At 37.1% G+C, this 19,973-nt stretch overlaps 1 protein-coding gene across 6 annotated transcripts in view; it reads right to left on the reverse strand.

Moving 5' to 3' along the window:
* SOX6 (SRY-box transcription factor 6) overlaps positions 1 to 19,973 on the reverse strand; it is a 666,349-nt gene that overhangs the window by 533,373 nt on the left and 113,003 nt on the right. For all 6 annotated transcript variants that reach the window (XM_072619576.1, XM_072619573.1, XM_072619595.1 and 3 more), the window contains exon 2: positions 8,270 to 8,340. The gene's annotated coding sequence lies outside the window, so the exon portion shown is untranslated. The remainder of the gene's footprint in view (positions 1 to 8,269; positions 8,341 to 19,973) is intronic.

Below are 19,973 nucleotides of genomic sequence, written 5' to 3' on the forward strand. Positions count from 1 at the left end.
GAGCCAAGTCAATAAACAACAGAGAGGATAAAAATATAATGTATAACCTTATTTAAACCACTGCTTGACCCGGAGCAGTATTTGTACATCTCCAACTAGTCTTCTGCTCCACTTTTTGACTCAGACACGTCCCACTGCCATCATATTCATTTACTGCCATTCCCTTTCCTCCTCTTTCCCTATCTCCAGAGTACAAACCAATTGCTATAGTAAGGTGAGAAAAACACTTTTTATTCTGTAACTTCACCTACTACCACAGATCTTCTCCCCAGTATGCCCTTCACGTTACTTTTAAAGTCTTCTGCAAATTCCCATTATCCTCTCAACTCAGGTCACGACCCGCCACTCTCTTTCTTCATCCTTTCTTCCCTTCCCTTTGTTTTTCTTCCACAGATCTTCAATCTGTAAATTCCTCTCCATCCCCAGCTATCCAGACTCCATTCCAGCATTCTCAAGCCTTCCCTAAATCAGCTACAATTCATGCTTTCCTCTTTCCATGAATTCCTAATGACACCATTCCTAGTGCTTCAGTCCTTTCAAGTTTTCAGCTAGTCATTGATTCTGTACTTGTTAGTATTTCAGATGGCAAACTTGTGGAGATATCAGTTGCAATCAATTATATCATCTCTCTATTATAAGTTAACATGCACATTGGAATGTACATAATGTAAAAAATATATATGTAAGGTAAGAAAAGCAGTACATGTGGGAGGACTGACATATCTGAATTCTACACTTCATTTTATTATATACTTTAACTCATAAAAGGCATGACAACAATAAAAATCCCAGCCAGCACTGTATTATCTCCTTGCTGCCACATAAAAAGAAATGTCCTATTTTCATTTTAAGCTATTTTCTGTCTGATGTAGGCAGTTATAGGGGCACAAACTTTGATTCCATTCCTGCTGTTTCTTAATTACCCACCATGCTAGAATTTGAAGGGGAAAAATAATAATTAACTGTCAGACATACCTTTTTGTTGTGTTTGTGTATTCCAAAGGTAGAAAAGAGCCCAGAGGTGAATTAAAAATAGAAAAACTGCTTTTATTAATGGATTCATTCAACTGAGTTTAAATAAAACTATGTGACCAGAAGAAAGAGAAGAAAAGAGAGAGCTAACTCCAGTCCAGTCTGTTTCCAAAGAAAACTCCACCCACATAAACTCTCTAGTAATATATCATGTTTTAAGCCTTTAGGGTAGAGACCATCTCTCCTCTTAGTCTCTCTTCAACAGTGTGCCAAACCTTCTGTCAGGGTTGAACAAATAATAATAATAACAACAGCCATTACATCATAAGAATAAACTCTTTGGGGCTGATTAAACCTTGAGGGCAAGGCCTCTTTGCCAGTTGTCTATGTAATCCCAGGCTTTAGAAATTAACCCTCTCACATCACAATGGCTACAATCACTTTTGAAAAACTCCAGGACATCAAAATGCATACATTTTTGACAACATAAAGGTATTCTGTCTACACCAAAAATATTTATTTCCAAGCAAAATGGAAGTACAGACCTTTTGCTTAAGCACCAACAAGGACTCAGTGTGATGGCGTAGGGTGGGGGAAGGGAGTGGAAAGATTCTGTGTTTATGGTTCAGAATATAAGGAAATGTTTGTTTCAGGGAAATGGAACACTGAAGGTGATGTGTTGTGGAGCAACAAGTACAGCTATATGTGAATTAAATTATGTTGGTCACCAAGAGTAGGTTTAGAAATAAGAATGCCTTGGCTAGAGAATCTAATGCACATGTTCCCAATTCCAAGCATAGTACTTCAGTTCTTATGGACTCTTTCCTCACCATTTGAAGGAAAGAAAAAGTTACTTAGCAGAGGCCATTATCTCCAGCTAAGTAACTATCATCTCTTGCAGGAACCTTTTTATCCCTTTACTTTTGGGACCACAATCCTATTTGACCACTGACTCTATTTTCCTTCTGAAATAGATATGTAATTCCTATAAAAGATAATGAGATTTGAGAGCATAGGAAGGAAAACAGGCCACTCTGCTCAGTTAAAAAAAAAAAAGTTGAAAAAGCAGCTTTTGTTGGCAATATTCAAATTTATTAGTAGCTCTTATAAAATTGCCCCCAAGCCCCATATTGTATCCAATCTCAAGTTAAGAAGACTTTTCCTCCAAAGGGCAGTGAATCACTTTAATGTTGACTCTTGTGCAGCTTCACTCCACCTTCGAATGTAGCTAGTAAATTCAGCTTTACTACAGTACTATAAAAATGGGAAAGTACTATAATAGCATCTAAAAAATGAGCTGTTAGCACTACTTTAGAGAAAACCCTAAACCGAATACTAATGCAAAAACCTAATGACACTTTGCCTAGCTTCCAAAAGAGTTACAATAATTATTTTGCCATGATATGTAAGCTAAGCTAACCTGGAGGCTTATGACAACATTATCAGGCAGCATTCAGAGTAAGTTCCCAAAGGGCTATCAATGTTCTCTCCATCCATTTAAAAAATTTGGACAAATTATCAATTCACTAGAGCTTCACTATAACAATCTCAGGGTCAATGCCACAGAACAGTCTTATGGGTGAATCCACTCAACTCCCACGGATAGTATTCAAGAAGGATCTCTCTTACACCAAGCTCTACTCAACAGTGAAGAACATTCTTGTAAGGTTCCAATGTCACATGTAGATAGGCAATAAGGCTTTCTTTCCATTCTTCTTTTCAAACCATTACAAGTTTTTTGACAGTTGTGAGGAAAACCAGGGTCAGATTTAGATATGATGTATGAAAATTAGTGAAGATGAAACATTTCAGCACCAGACAAAAGCTCTGATTTTAAGAGTAGGTTTTTGCCTTCCCTGAAATGCCTCGCTGTGTATTTTTATGCCTGCAGATACTGGCATATTTCATATTTAAGATTATGAAATACCAACCTATTTTGAAATTTTTTGAATCTTCAACTGCGCATGTGTCAAGTGTTTTATGACTATCACTGATAATTGAGCAATTAACTTGAAATTACCAAATGTGCTGGGGTAGCACAATATGTAGCATGCTACATGAAAGAATAAAGAACTCAGAAGCCTGGATCCCTGGGAGAGATTAATGAAGACTAAAAATAGACCAGAGCAATCATATTGGGTGACCCTTCCCCAACAGTCCCAGTACTCAATGGGTGCATCCTAAGGTAGCCTAGTGCTTCCTTTAATCAAGCCATTCCAAGACACTGTAAATGACTGCTGGAGCAGTTCATTCTGCGGCCTACTGGAAAGGAAGCTTCCGTCTGTCTCATCTTGTGCAATCCTCAGAGCTTAGCTTGAGAGGTAAGTGTGGGAGTTTCATTAGGCAACAAGCACAAAACAATTAGGTTAGAAATCCTGACAGGCAGATTCCTATAGTTGATGAGCTTGCAAAAAAAAAAAAAAAATGAACTTTTAATTTTATTTTAAAGAGCCGGAAAAAGAAAACAGAGTCTAGGGGATGGAAAAGCATTCCAGAGGATATTTAGTCCATCCCCATGACAAAAGGCCTATCTGCCTAAAACTGTGACAAAGAGATAAGCTCAATCTATCTGTCTTTCTCTCTCCCAAGGAGGCAAATTTTACAGCCTACCTCCTGCCCTGATTCATCCTAAAGACTCATTAAGGCACAGAAGGTTTATAGGACAAAACAAAAATTTTCCAGAAGTAAATAGGGTATTCATAATCAGTAACTGCCATGTCAAATAGAAGAAGCTATTGGGAATTTTTTTTAAATCAAACAGAAAGCATATATGCAGCACCCAAACATCTCTGAGAGATTAGGAAATGAGCTAGGCTATCAAAATGAGTACAAACTGGAAATAGAAAGGAAGACTAGACAGAAAGAACAAGTAGCCACAGATCCTAGTCTATAAAACCTAGATGCTTAAAATGTAATAGCTATACACATTCAGATTAGCAAACTGCTTTCAATTAAAGTAGATTTCTGGGCCCAGTTCACAAATGTATAGTAGCTGTGTGTATTAATGTAGATACTTCAAATGTCAGTATATCTCTAATTAACATGAGCATACAACAGTAAAACTGAGAAGGCACAATTTTAAATTCCTCACATTCCCAGCATTAATGCTTTCATGGGGCAGTGCCCGTTGTCATGGAAAATGGCATTCAAGACCTATTTGTGGATTTTCACAGCTCATCTTTTTTATTTACCTGCTCTATGTCAAGATTATCCTAGAATAATATTTTGTAAAAGATGATGCACTAGGACCCACTTGTCTTTGGAATCACAGACTTTTCTCTGCAGATTTTTTAAAATAAATTTCTTTCCATTTTAAAACACAATTTTTCAAGAGAGGTTAATTTTATTTTTATATTTTAAAAATCTATACGATTTTTAAAAGTTCAGTACTAATGCCTTTTGGCATGGTCATAGTTATGGGACGTGATTATATTGAGGAGGAAGAAAACAATTTATTAGAGAAGCATTGTATCACAGTGAATAGAATGCTAGAGTTGGGGTCAGGAAAGATAAAGGTTTGAATCTTGATTGGGACATTTAATAGCTCTGTGAGTCTTAACCTCCCAGCCTCAGTTTTCTCATCTAGAAAATGTAGGTAATAATAACAACTACCACACAGGGTTGTTGTGAGGATCTAATGGAATATATCTGTCAAACTCTCTGTCAGCCTTAAAGTGCTATACAAATATCTGTCGTCATCATCATCATCATCAGTATTATTAACATGAGATGAGACAGTAAGGAGTATATGCTGGGGGAAGAATAGTATGAGAGTTAGGGGACAGAAACAGTTCCAGAAAGGGAGTTGGAGATCTTGCCCTAAGACTGGGAGTACATTCCATTTAGCTTTCGAAAAAAGCACCAAAATCCTGGGCAAGAGCACTATGGATGATATGCAAAGATAAATGGGGAGTCCAAACTAAGAAAAGACTTTTTGAAGAGGAATCAGCTGCTAAAATACTAGAATACACAGCTTAGGTTATTCTATAGAACCAGCATGTCCAATGACCTATAGAATGTTTTACTGAGCACTTGTTGCTCCCGTGAAAATGAATGAATAGGGTAAGGTTGAGTGCTTGTGTTTTTGAATACATAACTGAAGTGTGTAGTCATTGACACATAGTCCACAGGCTCTTTAGCATTTTTTACATCCTCAAGGGGAAAGAATTCTTTTTTTTAAGGAAAAGGAAAAACTAGAAACAGGCACAGCTCCAGAAAAGATAGCCACTTCCCTCAGAATGTTTTCTTCTCCTGAACTATGTAGTAGATTTGAGTTGCTAAGATGGCAATCAGTCCTCATACACCCTTGGTGTTGCCCATTCATTATAGATGTGCAAAACAATATCCCACATCCTTATCTCCTAGGCTAGCTTCTGTAGCCTTACTGAGAAACCTTCCTGTGACTCTGGGGTATAATTTTCTACCTTGGATCATGTAGCAACTAAGCAGTTCAGACCACAGAAATTGAAGGCCCCAAAAAAGAAGCCATAGTCACTGATCCTCTCGGATTGTCTCCAAAAGAGAGTAGAAAAGAATTTCTATCGATGGAGCTATCTCACCAATATGTGTCAACGTCGAGCAGATCCCTCCGTGGCTGTGAGAGCTGAGAACTTTGGACAGTTCTGGGAGCCATGTTAATTTCATGTGGTTGGTTAACCTTAATGCTAGCCAGGTTGCTTTAAAACAAGGGTTCTTATCCTTTCTTGTGTTGTGGAACCCTATGGCAGTCTGGGGAAGCCTATGGACCTCTTCCCAGGTTAATATTTTAAGTATATAAAATAAAATACTTAGGAATACAAATGAAATTCATATTGAAGTACTGTTATCAAAATATTTTTAAAAAAACAACAAATTTCGATCTCTAAGTGAAGAACCCTTTTGTTAAAATATCCTTTTCAATCTTGATGAAAGGTTTTGTCATTAAGAAGCTGCCTCACTAACTGCTCAGTGCTCTGTCAAGACAACACTAACATTTCTTCTCTGACACTAATACAGGGCTATTTTTATATTTAGAAAATATTTCTTTGGATTTCTCTGCCTCCTGAACAGCTATCACCCAAGCATCCAGATGAAATCCACCTGAAGACTGAAAGAAACCAAGAATCTTACCAAGAAGTCTCAGAATGGCTGATTTGAATGTCTCCTCCTTACTGCTTTGAGTCTCTTAGCTATCAGGTCATGAGATAATTCCCAGAGATAGGACTCCACTTAACTCCAAGTCTGCCTTCTACATTTTAGATCTGAGATGTCATGTAGGAAGAAAAGGAGGAAGCTGGAAACACTATCCAGTCAGACTGCCTTTTAGGGGGCCACTCAAATGTTTTGATAAAAGGAATAAAGAGGATTTTGTAAGCAAGTTACTGATGAAGACCATCTCAACTGGGAAGCTGTCAAATATTGTATCATTTTTAAAAGGATGAAATCATCTGAAGACAAAATTTAATAAATGTAAACATGAACAGTGTTGAATAAAGGTACAAGAGAGAAGGAAAAGAAGGTAGGGAAGAGAGATAGAGACAGAGAAACCGAGACTGTATTTTTAAAAAGAAATCATGTAGACCGGGAGCACATTTTCATTCAGTCAGATCTCTAAAACAGGATAAGCTTAAATCCTCAGAATTATCTGTTTCCAAGAAGAGCCCTTCAAAGATACTTTATCTACATTTATTTCTCCATCTACTTTGCCTCATAATCCTCGCCATGATACTGTGCACAAATTAAAAGCTTATTTTTAATCCAAATGCACCACACAGTTAATACAGCACTATGTTTCCCTCAAGAGTTGTGTCTCCAAACAATAAAATAAAAGTAGTGAATTTTTCGGGAAAAAAAAAAAAAGTAAGTACTTGTTCATTTCTAAAGTGCTCAAAACACCAACTTTGATTAAGCCATTTTAAATTTTCTTATCAATTTTAAAATATTGGTTCAAAATACTTAAGGCTAATGTGAAAAAGTAAATCTTGCTCTGAATACATTTTGCTGCTTTATGCTTTAAAATACTTAAGCACAAGTTCATAACTTGATTTCTTTATATTATAGACAAGCTCTTTACTAAAAGAATTTTCTACTAAAAACCATTTATAGTAGTGTACTAGCAGACTTTCTTGTAACTCTGCTGATGTCAATTTAAATGAACTTTTTCTGCAGCATCAATGCTCTTCTTCCAACTATGTACATACATTAATTTAGCAAATCTTAATTTCAAAATGCTTGGACACATAAATATTATGTTTTGTATACTCATGTATACAGATACTTTCTTTGATATACTACCTTTCTCTAAAAGTACTTTTACATTAATGAACACGTGAAAATACAAGAAAGGAAATGTTACAGTGCATAGAAGTGCATAGAAGTTTTGGAGTCTCGAAAACCTGGCTTCTAACACATGCTAGTTATATGACAACTGGTAAGTCACTTAACCTTGAAATATCCCAATAAATTCTCCAAAACTCTTAGTTATAGATGAGTTGTCTCTGCATCAGTGGGTGTAGTTTTCACACCCAGAGTTCTCTATACAGATGAAATCACAGATATGGATACCCACCCTCTTCCCCCCCCAAAAAAAAATGGAAAAAAAAAAGAACATTTGAGAACCACATTGATGGATTATTGCAAGATATCTGATTTTTTTTATGTCAAATGTATATTCTTAACAAGAAGCATAGAAAACTGAACCATCTTTCTACCCTTCAGACAACTGTAAATATGATGTTGGGCTATGAAGAAGTTAGAAGCACGACAGTGTAAATATCAAAATATTCACCCATCTTGATTTCCATGGCACAAGAACATGATGTACTAAAGACCCATTAAGAATTGCATCATCTCAGTGGGATGCAATGAACAATGACATGTTTTAACCTCCAAGGCAAGATTACCAATGACCAATAGACTACAGATGTTTAATAAAGCAAATTAGTAGTGTGACAGAAAGCCCAGCCATTTTGAGAAAATTCTTTCCTAAAAATGAGCCTTGGTTTAAAGTGGTAGGAAATTAACCTTTTAGTGTATTATGATGTAGCCTGCTCCATGGAGGTTCACTGAAAAGGAGTGAAAAACCTAAGAGTTTTCTATGTACACAATATTCCACCCAAGGAAATAAAATTTCTCTCTGAGTGAGAACTGCCAATTTGCTCCCACAATTCCAAAACCTCCCAATTAGTCATATAAAACCTCTTCTTCCTGAAGACAGCTTTCATTTAGGAGGCATTAGGTGGCATTCAGCATTATGCTTATCTACAACTTAAAAACCATTTCATCTCAAAGAAAAGAAGGAAATAAAACCAATACTTACAAATACACAAGAAAATCAGCCCCAGCACCCAGAAATCACTGATAAGTTGCTTTTGAATTCATGAAAATAACCTGAAAATTTAGACAGAGAAAAAACAAAGTGAAAAAAAGGGAGAGAAATCAGTAACAGTCACATGTTTTGTTAAAGAAGAAACGCACTTTCTGACTACAAATTAAACTATTTTCAACTCACTGTTGTCGCCATTTGATCTGACAATTTTTTTTTCCAGGAAGTTAAAACCATGAGAAACAATTATTTCATTGTTCTACATCTATGAACACAATATTCCCATCTATTATAGTTTTTTTCTTTTTTTAACAAACTGGCAGTAGTATAAGTGGTATTCTTTCTTTATAAGGAAAAACAATATGATTTTTAAAACACCTTAAAGGATCAAAGATTATTTTTGAAAAACATCTTTAATTTATTACTCCTGCAAGTTAAAACTCAATTGGATTAATAGAGTGACTTGGTGTGCTCACTGGGAATATGTCTTAAGTGGAATTCATACAATAAGAAAGACTGAACTTTTTGTTCTACCTTAGGTCCACATCTCATTTAGAAACTCAGGGGAAGTACAAGGCATTCTGTATGAGGCACGATTGAATCCAACATTCTTTTCCCTGCATACCCCTCGGTTCTGGCTGAAAAGGTAACAGATGCAACTCAAACCCACAGAGCTAGCCTTATAAAATTCTTTAACTAGCACAATGAGTCACTTTATGCCTCTAAATACCCATGGTTTCCTCTCTCCAGAACCCCCATGCATTAGAAGGTAGCTTGGTAGTTTATTTTTATTGTTTGGTCTAAATACAGCACATTTTTAGTTCAGTGAAAACAAAGGAACTTTGTTGCAAGAGCTGTGTTTTCTTTCCAAAATGTGGGGATGGATATGGGTAAGGTTCAACTGAAAATAATAATGGTGCTTGGAGTACCGCTAATTTAGGTCAGAATCTTTTCGAGATGCTGGGGATTATCTCAAGTCAATTTTCATTTTCACAAAATAGCCGGCACACATTTTCCTTAGTTAGACCTAACCAAATTAAAATCACAATCATTTTGGTAAAATGTATTTTTGTTCAATATCAGCTGTAAAAATCGTTGTCCCAGTTTTTTCCTATAGCAAAATGACTTCCATAGTCCAAATGTCACCATCTAAAGCAGGGAAGTGGAGGAGGAAGCAGAGTTAAAGTCATTATTGGAGTCACTTAAGCTCCTTTTCTCCATACATTTTCTTTTGCCTTAATTACCCAGATCATTGATTTGGGTTTTTTTGGCTTACTTCACTAATAGAGGCCTGATTATTTCAAGAAACTTGGTCATAGATGTTTAACATACCTATTAGTAGCCCTCCACATAAAAGCTGGAGTGGTGGGGCCCCTGTGACTGAGGCCTCCCCACTGAAGTCTAACCCTTTCTTACACTGAGATACTATAACACCAGCTCTCCTGGGTCTTGGAGTTCTGAAAGCATCGTCAGATGGAAATTGATGACTATATTCAATGTAGGTTTACTCATATCCTTCCTTCTCTCCTGGCTCTCAGGACTTCTGGGGTCCAGGAAACTGATTGTGTCATAGGTATGATCATGATCATCATCGTTATCATCATCACTGGATCATAGGTGTAGAGGTAAAAAGTCATTTGAGGTCAGTTAATTCAACCTTCTCATTTTCCACATGATTTAACAGAGACCCAGAGAGGTTAACAAGTTACATTTATATAACACTTTAAGGTTTACAAGGAACTTTCCTAATAGCTCTGTGTAGTATATAGGATAAGTATTATTATTCCCATTTTACAGATGAAGAAAATAAGATTCAGAGAAAATGGGTGATTGACTGACTATGGTCATACAACTAGTAAGTGGAAGAGCAAGACAAAACTGGCCTTCAGACATCCAAACCTGACTATGCTGTGCTTATTGTCAAGAACCAGCACCTGGGATGAGTTATGACATCAACCATTCTCACAAACCACCCCCAACTAAGTTGTGCCATATAGCTTCTTGTCCCACCATCCTTTACTCCTCTACACCAATACAAAGTCAACAACCTCATTTGCCACATCAACAAAGTATTTTTGTATGTATTCACAGCAACTTGAAGCTCATTATCAACCCCTCTGTGCCATCAGAGCACTTTGAAGCAACCAATTAAATAAGGACAGCAGTTCCTTGAGATCACATTAATTAGTTTGAAAGGGGATAATAGCATATAGAATCTTAGAGTTGAAGCGACCTTAGTGGTCATCCAATCCAACCCCTTATGTGATGCAGAAACCTTGCCAAAATATCTCAGACAAGTTGCCTTCTGATCTCTTCTTGAATACTTTCAGTGACAGAGACCTCAGTACCATATGAGGCAACCCATTCCATTTTTAGGCAGCTGTAAGTTAGAAAATTCTTCTTCACTTTGAACCAAAATCTGCCTCCTTGGTACTTATACTCATAGTCCTTAGTTCTGCCCTCAAGAGCCCATCAGAACAAGCCTGATGCCTTTTCCACACATCAGCCCTGTAAAGACTTAAAGGTTTCCCTGACTCTCATCTTCTCCAGGTTCAACACTCTCAAATCCTTCACATTTTATACTTTCTGGCCCCAGTGAATTATCATTACAGGAGGAAACAAGCATCAACTTGCACACAGTAGGCATTAAATAGTTGGCTGTTATTTTTTAATAGATTAATCAGCAATAGCTAATGTCCCAATGCCAGTGAAAGCTTTGTTCATTTTAGTTAACAGTCAGATGTTATTAGTCTACCTATCCATGTTGTCTCACTTAAAAATCACATCGGATACTATTAGTCTTAGTTAATGTATTGGTTATTTTTACTGAGCTGCCTTTTCTCTCTTTTTAAATTCTTTGTTTACAACAGTCAGCTTTCTAAGTAGGGGAAGGGGAATGAATGGATATACTTGGAGATAGTCATATAAAAATGAAAGATATTGATTAAAAACAATTTTAAAGAAAATTAAGTTTAAAAAGAATCATATTAGAAAATAATATTGTTAGCACTAATGACTCACAAGGTTTTCAGAAGCTCAGAGCAGAAGGACCCTCAGAGGTTACCTCATCTGACTTGTAATTGACAAAGAATCCATCCCATCCACAACATCTCCCATAGGTGGTCAATCGGCTGTTAACTAAATACCTCAGATGAAGAAGGACTTTTCACTTTGGGATAGCTCTCACTATTAATAAAGTTTTGGTTTTTTTTCTTATAAGGGGCCAAAACCTGTCTCCTGGCCACTTCCACCAATTGCTACCAATTCTGCCTTCTGTGACCAAATAAAACGAGTCTAATCCCTATTCTAATTGGAAGCCCTTAAAGTACTTGAATTACAAGCTATCGTGTCTGCCCCCATAAGCCTCCTCCGAGCTAAATATCCATGATTATTTCAACTAGTTCTCATATGACATGATTTTGACATACCCCTAACCCCCACTGCCATCCTGATCACCCTCCAGATCTCACATGGCATGGTCTTAAGTCCCCTTGCCATTTCAACTTTTCAACATCTTTCCTAAAAAGTGGTAAGCAGATGTGAACACAATTGCAAGACATGATCTGATCAGGGCAGAATAACGTGGGACAGAGATGAGTTGGGAGTACCTTCCAAGTATGGGTGTTAGATTTCTAAGAAGTAGAATTGAGGAGGGAGTGTATTTTAGGCAGAAAGACCTATTTTGTGAATACATAGCTATATCGAGTTTGGTGAATAGTTAGCACTCTAGTTTGGCTCAAATGTGAGGTTTGTTGAGGGGAATACTATGAAAAAAAAGACTGGAAAGGTAAGTAATAACTAAAGTGTGTAGGGCATTCAATTCCAGGCAAAGGAGTTGGTATTTTACCTTACAGGAATGGGAAGCCAGTGATGGTTTTTGAGCAAGAGAAGTACCATGGTCAGTCCTACCAAGGTTCTGACTCTGAATGCTGCTTAAGCCTGAATCGGCTTTTTTGAGAACTGTGGCTTTCTTCTGACTTTCACTGAGCTTCCAGTCCACTAAAACCCCTAGATCTTTTTTTATATATTCTGCTATTTAGTTATGCTTCCCCCATCTGGCATTTGTGAGTTTTGAACCCAAGTATAAGTACAGAGTCAGTCCAATATCCCAACTTAGCAGGATGCTTTTTGGACCCTGACTGTCATCCAATGTGTTAACTAGCTATTCCTCACAGTTTTGTGCCATCTGCAAACTTGATAAATATGTCATTGATGCCTACATTCAAGTTATTTATAAGAAGGTTAAACAGTTAATCCCTGAGGAGACCTATTAGAGACACCTTCCAAGGAGACATCGAGCTGCTAATCATGCCTGCTCCCTTGACTCTCAGATCTATATAGCAATCCTCATCTCCCTCCTCAATCCTAGTCTCACCTCACTCACAGCCTATAAGTGTATCTTCAACAGGATAAACATATTGTGTCCAGAACAAAACTCCTTATCTTTTTCCCTATACCTGCCCCTCCTCCACATTCCTCTATTTGTTTTTAAATTCTCCCAGTCATTCAGTTTGGCATCCTTGGAATCATCCTTGAATGACTAGATCTTATCAATTCTATCTCTTCCACATCTCTGTTCATTCTCTTCTCTCCCACTCACTTGGCAACTATCACCTCCAAACTGTACTGTGGATTAAAAGCCCCTTGCTTGGTAGCCCTGCTTCCAGGCTCTCCTCCTTTCTAATTCATCCTCCTCACAGATGCCAAAATAACCTTCCTAAGGCAGAAGGCTAATAATGGTATTTCCTCAGCTCAAAAACCATCACTGGTTCTCCACAGCTGTAAGGTAAATACAAACTCCTTGTGGTTGTTGTTTGTCCTTCCTTTTTTAAGAAGACCAATGACATCACAGGGTGATGTCTTGACTTTTGACAAACTCCCTAGACTGGAATTGAAAGCCCTCCACAATCTAGTTCCTACTTACTTTCCCCTCTTTTATCACATTATTCCCCCCGACAGATCCCACATTTGAGCCAAGCTAGCATGTTAACCATTCATCAAATATAGCTCCTACCTCTGTGCATTCACAAAGCAGACCTTTCTGCCTAAAACACATTCCCTCCTTATCTTCACCTCTTAGAACCCTGTCTGTCCCCCTGTACTTGGAAGGCACTCCCTCTTCAACTCTGCCTTTCAGGGTCCATCTTCTTTCAAGGTTCAGCTCAGGCACTGCCCCTTCACCTCCTGGCTCGGCTCAGGCACTGCCCCTTCATCTCCTGGCTCAGCTCAGGCACTGCTTCTTCCATGAAGCCTTCCCAGATCCCCTTTCTTCTCACTCAGTTGTTGGTACTCTCTACTCTATTTGCTTTGTGCTCTACTATTATCTGTATACATGTTATACCTCCCCCCAGTAGAATATAAACTTCTTGAGGACTGGATGCTTTGGGTTTTGTCTTTGTATCCCCCACTGCCGAAGATGGTACTTAGTAAATGTTTATGGAATTAAACTGAATTACTGCTCTTTGGTCAAGTCTTTCAACCAGTTCTGACTACACTATCATCAAGTCCACATCTTTCAGTTTTGTCCCACAGAATAAGATGAGGGACGTTATCCTCAACAAATGCTTGAATAAAATCATATAATCATCTATGTTCAAAGCCAGCAGCACTTTAGAGTTCCTCTGGTCCAACTTCATCATTTTTAAAAGAGGTTAAGGAACTTGCTCAAAATCACACAGTTAGCGACAGGGCTGAAATTTGAACCCAGGCTCTTGGGTGCCAAATCCAAAGGTTTTTCCACTGAACTACTACGTGCAAAGAAATAAAAATAATGACAATAATAAAAATATATTCATTAAGTATTTTATTGTTAGAAAGTACCATGCAAATATCATGTCATTTGATCTTTCCAGTATCCCTGAGAGATAGGCACGGAGAGCATTATTTTCCCCATTTTATAGATGAGAGGCCAAGTGGTTTGCCCAAGGCCAAACAATAAACAGCAAAGCCAGAACAAATATAGTTTAAAGAATAGTACCTCAGGTACAGACTTTAGGAACAAAGTAGTAATTCTTTATGTTGGTTTGAGCAATTAGGAGTGAAAGTTTACACCCACCATACCAATGTTCAAGTACTATTTTAATGACTGGAAAAGCTGAGACTGTGGAAGACAGTACAGAAAATGTCAGTGTTCACCTTGAAGCTCCAGGCAGCAGCACCAGTGAGAAGGCAGAGAAGGGAAATACCTGCCCAGTGACCCTGAGACAATCAAGGCCGGTTGTCCAAATAACACCTCAGAACTGGGAATTGGCTGCAGGCTGCCCCATTACATACTTAGTCAGGCTGAAAACAAAATCAATGGTCCAGCCGATTCCAGGTTATTGTCTCTGACCATATGGGTGACATTGTTCAGACCACATCAAGTCTCCAAATTATTTTTACCTGCCCTTGATTTTGCTAAGTTAAAAAGTACATCACTTATGACACATTCAAAGGAAGTCAACCAAATCAGTAGTAATAGACCATTAGTCTGGCAGCAAAACCAGAATATTAACGTTAATGAACAAAACTCAAACCTAATTGAGGCATACGCTTGCTTACTTACAGGACAAATTCAAACATGTGCTTTGACAGTAAGTGGAGGAAACAAACAGATTTTGCTAAAGCGTATCCCACTCTGCCAGGCACAAGTCCTGGATCAAAGGTAAACAACATAGCCAATACACAAACACAGCCACTCCCAATAATTAGGTCTTAAAGATTCCAAGCTAAGTTTTTTGATCCTCCTCAAAAGCTCTGCCTCTAAACAATCCCCTTTCTCTTTTTGACTTAATTTGTTCATTTTAAAAAAAACAAACAAACAATAAAGTGACTCCAAAAGGAGCTATAACAAAACTTTTCCCTCTCAAACTGAAAGTGCTAACAATGCATGTTTAAAATTCAACTATTCAACATTTAGTTTATTATTTGTATTGATTCAATGAGGTTGCACACACTGAGCGAGCAAGCTGGAAAAACTGACTTCAAAGCATATTCCCACCCACCTTTCAAAATGATAGCAAAACCTGGTCATCTATATATCAAAGGAAGGAAACCAGAAAGGTTTTAGAAAAGCAGCCTGCATGCAAATTTTAGGTATGTTTTCTTTGAGATGTATTTTCATATATAAACCTATTTTCCCCAAAAGCTGCATCAAGGAGAGAAGCTGCTTTCTCACTACCATTTTGCTAAGACTGGTAAGAACTTTATTATGCCAAAAGGCAAATGAAACTGAAAACTCTATTCTGATCCCATTTTCCCTTAATGACTAAGGAATTTTAAAGTAACAAAAAACTAAATTGCACATAGCTTTTCTTTTCAAGCCAATACTACGAAGAGTTGAATATAAAATGTAACATTTTTAACTTTCAAAGTAATTTGGCTAGTATTTTTTAAAAAGAATCCATATTGCTGGCCACCAAAGTGACTGGCTATAGAATGAAAATAAAGACTTGGTAACTTTCAAGACAAAAGTGGTAGTAATTCTTAGTTTAAGAGAATGGCCTCTCATGATACTGTCTCATCCAACACTTGTTTCTAGACAAGATAAAATCTGAATGGTCAAAAGAAACAGGTATCTGTTCTTAAAGATCTCCAGAATAGAGCGATTTGGAACTATGTCCAAAGGGCTATAAAACTGTGCATACCCTTTGATCCAGCAATACCACTGGTAGGTCCATCTCCCAAAGAGATCATAAAAATGGAAACGGGCCCCACATGTACAAAAATATTTTTAGCAGCTCTTTTTGTGGTGGCGAAGAATTAGAAATTGAGGGGATGCCCATCAGTTGGGGAATGGCTGAGCAAGTTGTGGTAGATGAATGTTATGGAATACTATTGTACTATAAAAAATGATGAGCAGGTGGATTTCAGAAAAACTTGGAAAGACCTACATGAACTGATGCTGAGTGAAGGGCACAGAACCAGGAGAACATTGTACACAGTAACAGCAACAATACGCAATGTTAACTATGGTAGACTTAGCTTTTCTCAGCAATACAATGATCTAAGACAATTCTACATTCAGAGAAAGATTGAAACATACTATTTTCACTTTTTTATTTTTTTCTCATGGTTTTTCTCTTTTGTTATGATTCTTCTTTCATAGCATGACTAACGTGGAAATATTTTTATCATGATTGTATATGTATAACCTATTATCAGAATGCTTGCTGGCCTGTGGGGGTGGGGAAAGAAGAGATAAAAATTTGGAACTCAGAATCTTATAAAAATGAAGGCTGAAAACTAAAAAAGAAAAATAATAAAGGCAAATATATATATAAAGATCTCCAGAATTCTGCAAAACTCAGGGCCCAACACTGATGTTCAAAGAATTTTGTCCAGATCACAGGAGACAACAATTCCAATGTAGCAAGTGGTCAATCTACATCTAGATAATGTATTCAGTTCTGAGAAACACAATTTAGACAAAAAAACTAGTATGTCCAGAAGGAGGATGGACAGAACAGTAAGGATCTAGAAACTAGAGCAGACCAGGAGCAATTGGAGGAGCTTTAGAGAAGAAAAGAACTTTGTAGATCACCAACCACAACACCATGATTTTACATGTGAGGAACCAAGAGAATTATCTTCAAGTAGCTGAAAGGCTATCGAATAGAAAAATAGACTACGCTAGTTCTAGAGGGTAGGACTGGGAGGCAAGAACTGGATATTACAGGGAGATAGTTTCCACTTTTGTCAGGGAGGATATTATAACACATAGAACTGTCCCACAATGGAAGAGGACATCTCTAGGAGCAGTGAGCTCTCTCCCACTGGAGGTATTCCACAAAAACTGGATGAATATTTCTGAGGTGTGCTAGAGAAGAGATTCTTGCATTGAGAAGAAGATGGACAAATTAACCTCTAAGATCCCTTCCAAATCAAATTCTATGATTCATTTCCACTATTAGAGAGTTCTTCCTAAAGAAAATACCTTTCCCATGGGGTTTTTGATCAAACAAGAAATAAAGAAGATCATGAAAGATAAAATGGACAATTTTCATTGAATAAAATTGAAATTTTTTTTAAACAAAATCAATACAAAATATTAGAAGGGAAATAGTTACCTGTCAAAAATCTTTACAGCAAATTTCTATGATAAGGTCTTGATATCCAAAATATATAAGAAACTGATTCAACCCACAAGTAAAAAATACTTATAGCAGTTCTTTTTGTGGTGGCCAAAAACTGGAAATCAAGGGAATGCCCATCAATTGGGGAATGGCTGAACAAGTTGTGGCATATGGATGTAATGGACTACTATTGTGCTATAAAAAATGACAAACAGGTGGACTTCAGAAATACCTGGATAGATTTATATGAACTGATGCTGAGTGAAGTGAGCAGAACCAGAAGAACATTATACCCAGTAACAGCCACAGTATGCAAGGACTGTTTTTGATAGACTTAGTCCTTCACAGCAATGCAAGGACTTAAAACATTTCCAAATGACTCATGATGCAAAATGCTATCCACAACCGCAGAAAGAACTATGGAGTCAGAACGCAGAATGAAGCATACTATTTTCTCTTTTGCTATGTTTGGTTTTGTTTAGTTTTATTCATGCTTCCTCCCATTCATTTTAATTCTTCTGTGCAACATGACTAATGAGAAAATGTGTTTAATAAGAATACATGTAAAGAGCCCATATAAGATTGCATGCAGTCTTGGGGAAGGAGGGGAGAGGGAGACAATTTAAAACTTATGGAAGTGATTGCTGAAAATTGAAAACAAATAAATAAATTCGGACAAGAAAAAAGAAAAAGAAACTGATTCATACATACATATACTGATATGTATGTACGTATATAACCATTTCCCAATAGATAAATGGTCCAAGGATATGAATAGGCAGTTCTTGAAGGAAGAAATCTAAGTTATCAACAGCCAAATGAAAAAAATTTATAAATCACTAAAAACAGAAAAATGCAAACTAAAACAACTTTGAGGGTCTACATCAAACCTATCAAATTAGAAAAGAAGACTAGACATTAAAATGAATATTATTTAGGGAAGGGGAGGAAAGGCTGAAAACAGACCCACTAGTGCATTACTGGTAAAACTGTAAATTGGTTCAGTCTTTCTGGAAAGGAATTTGGAAGGTCACCCAAAAGTCATTAAAACATGAGTACCCTTTGACCCACTAATGTCATTACTAAGTTTATATTCCACAAAGATCCAAGAAAGAAAAAAAAAGATTCACATGTGTGAAAATATTTATAGGTGAATGTTTAGTCATTGCAAAGAACTAGATGCAAAACGGTTTTCCATAAAATGAGCAAAGGCTGAACAAGTTATGGTATATTAACATAATGGAATATCACGGAACCATAAAAAAAAAAATGACTAAAGGAACAGTTTCAGGGAAACCTGAGAAGATTAGTATGAACTGATGCAGAGGGAAGGGAACAGCACCAGGAGAACAAATTATATAATAATACCATTGTGGGGAAAACAACTTTGAAAGACTAAAGAATCTGTGCAATAATCAACCACAACTCCAGAAGACCAATGATAAATCTCTCTATCTACACAACCTGAGAGAGGGATGATAAGCTCAAGGTGCTGAATGAGACATGCATTTTTGGACATGGCAAATATATGCATTTCTTTTGCTTGTCTATGCTTACTTGTTATGAGGATTGTATGCTTTTTCTTTTTTTAATGGGGTGGGGAAACTTTGGTGAAGAGACAGGAGCTACTGATAATGTTTCCAAAAAGAAGAAAGAAAAGAATAGAACGGAAGGAAGTTCAGAAGGAAACACAGATGAGCAGAATAATTTTGAAAGTAATTTGTTGAATTTATTATATACTTTTTTAAGCAAACAAGATATGCATAACAGAGATTTGTGATAGAACTTTTTTCTGTTCTATTTTCCACATATAAAAGTTCAATTTTTGTGTGTTTGCTAAGTTTAGAGTTAAAAAATAAAATTTAATTTAACAAAGTGTTCTTTTTTTTTCCTTTTTGCCCCATCAGAGTCTTTATTGCTAGTATCCAAGTACATTCTGATAAATAAGGGAGGACCAAAGTACAAATTTAAAAGCATTGCTTATTCCTTCCACACACCTTCACTCTTCAAAGTTTTTCTACAAACTATCATTCCAGATTGATTTCACCTTGATTTGCTTTTCCTTAGACTGGCCCATGTGTTATTCCCCAATCACAAGATTCCTTTCCTTCCTCAATGCCTTTGCAACCTGCCTAGAACACTCCCTCCTCCAGACTTCCATCTCCTGTGATCCTTAGCTCCCTGCATCCCTCAGATCAAGCCCTATATTCTACACAAAGCCTTTTTGCATCTCCCTGATACCTCCCCCCAATTATTCGTGTACATGATCCCAAAACGACCCTGTATAGATTTTGTACTGATTTATCTGTGTACATGCTGTCTTCTCTATCCTCACTTGTAGAATACAAACTCCATGGAAAACTGTTGGAGGCTTTTTGTCTTTGTATTTTCAGTTCATAGCGTAGTGTCTTGTGTGTAGTAAGCATTTATAACTGCATTCTGTTGGATTTCACTGAATTATTATAAGCCAGGTTCTGGGAAGGCATCATTAGTGCTTCTCTTTGGGATCCCTGCCCTTCTTCTGCCAATGGGCACAACTGAAATGTCAGTCTGGGAGACACAGGAAAGACTGTAGTAGTTGTGAATCTTTCAGAAGTTCAATAGCCATTGCGCTCCTAGGACAGAGGGTCTGGTCAACACAAGAA

The sequence above is a fragment of the Notamacropus eugenii genome, chromosome 6 (genome assembly GCF_028372415.1).
Source record: "Notamacropus eugenii isolate mMacEug1 chromosome 6, mMacEug1.pri_v2, whole genome shotgun sequence".
Lineage (NCBI taxonomy): Eukaryota > Metazoa > Chordata > Mammalia > Diprotodontia > Macropodidae > Notamacropus > Notamacropus eugenii.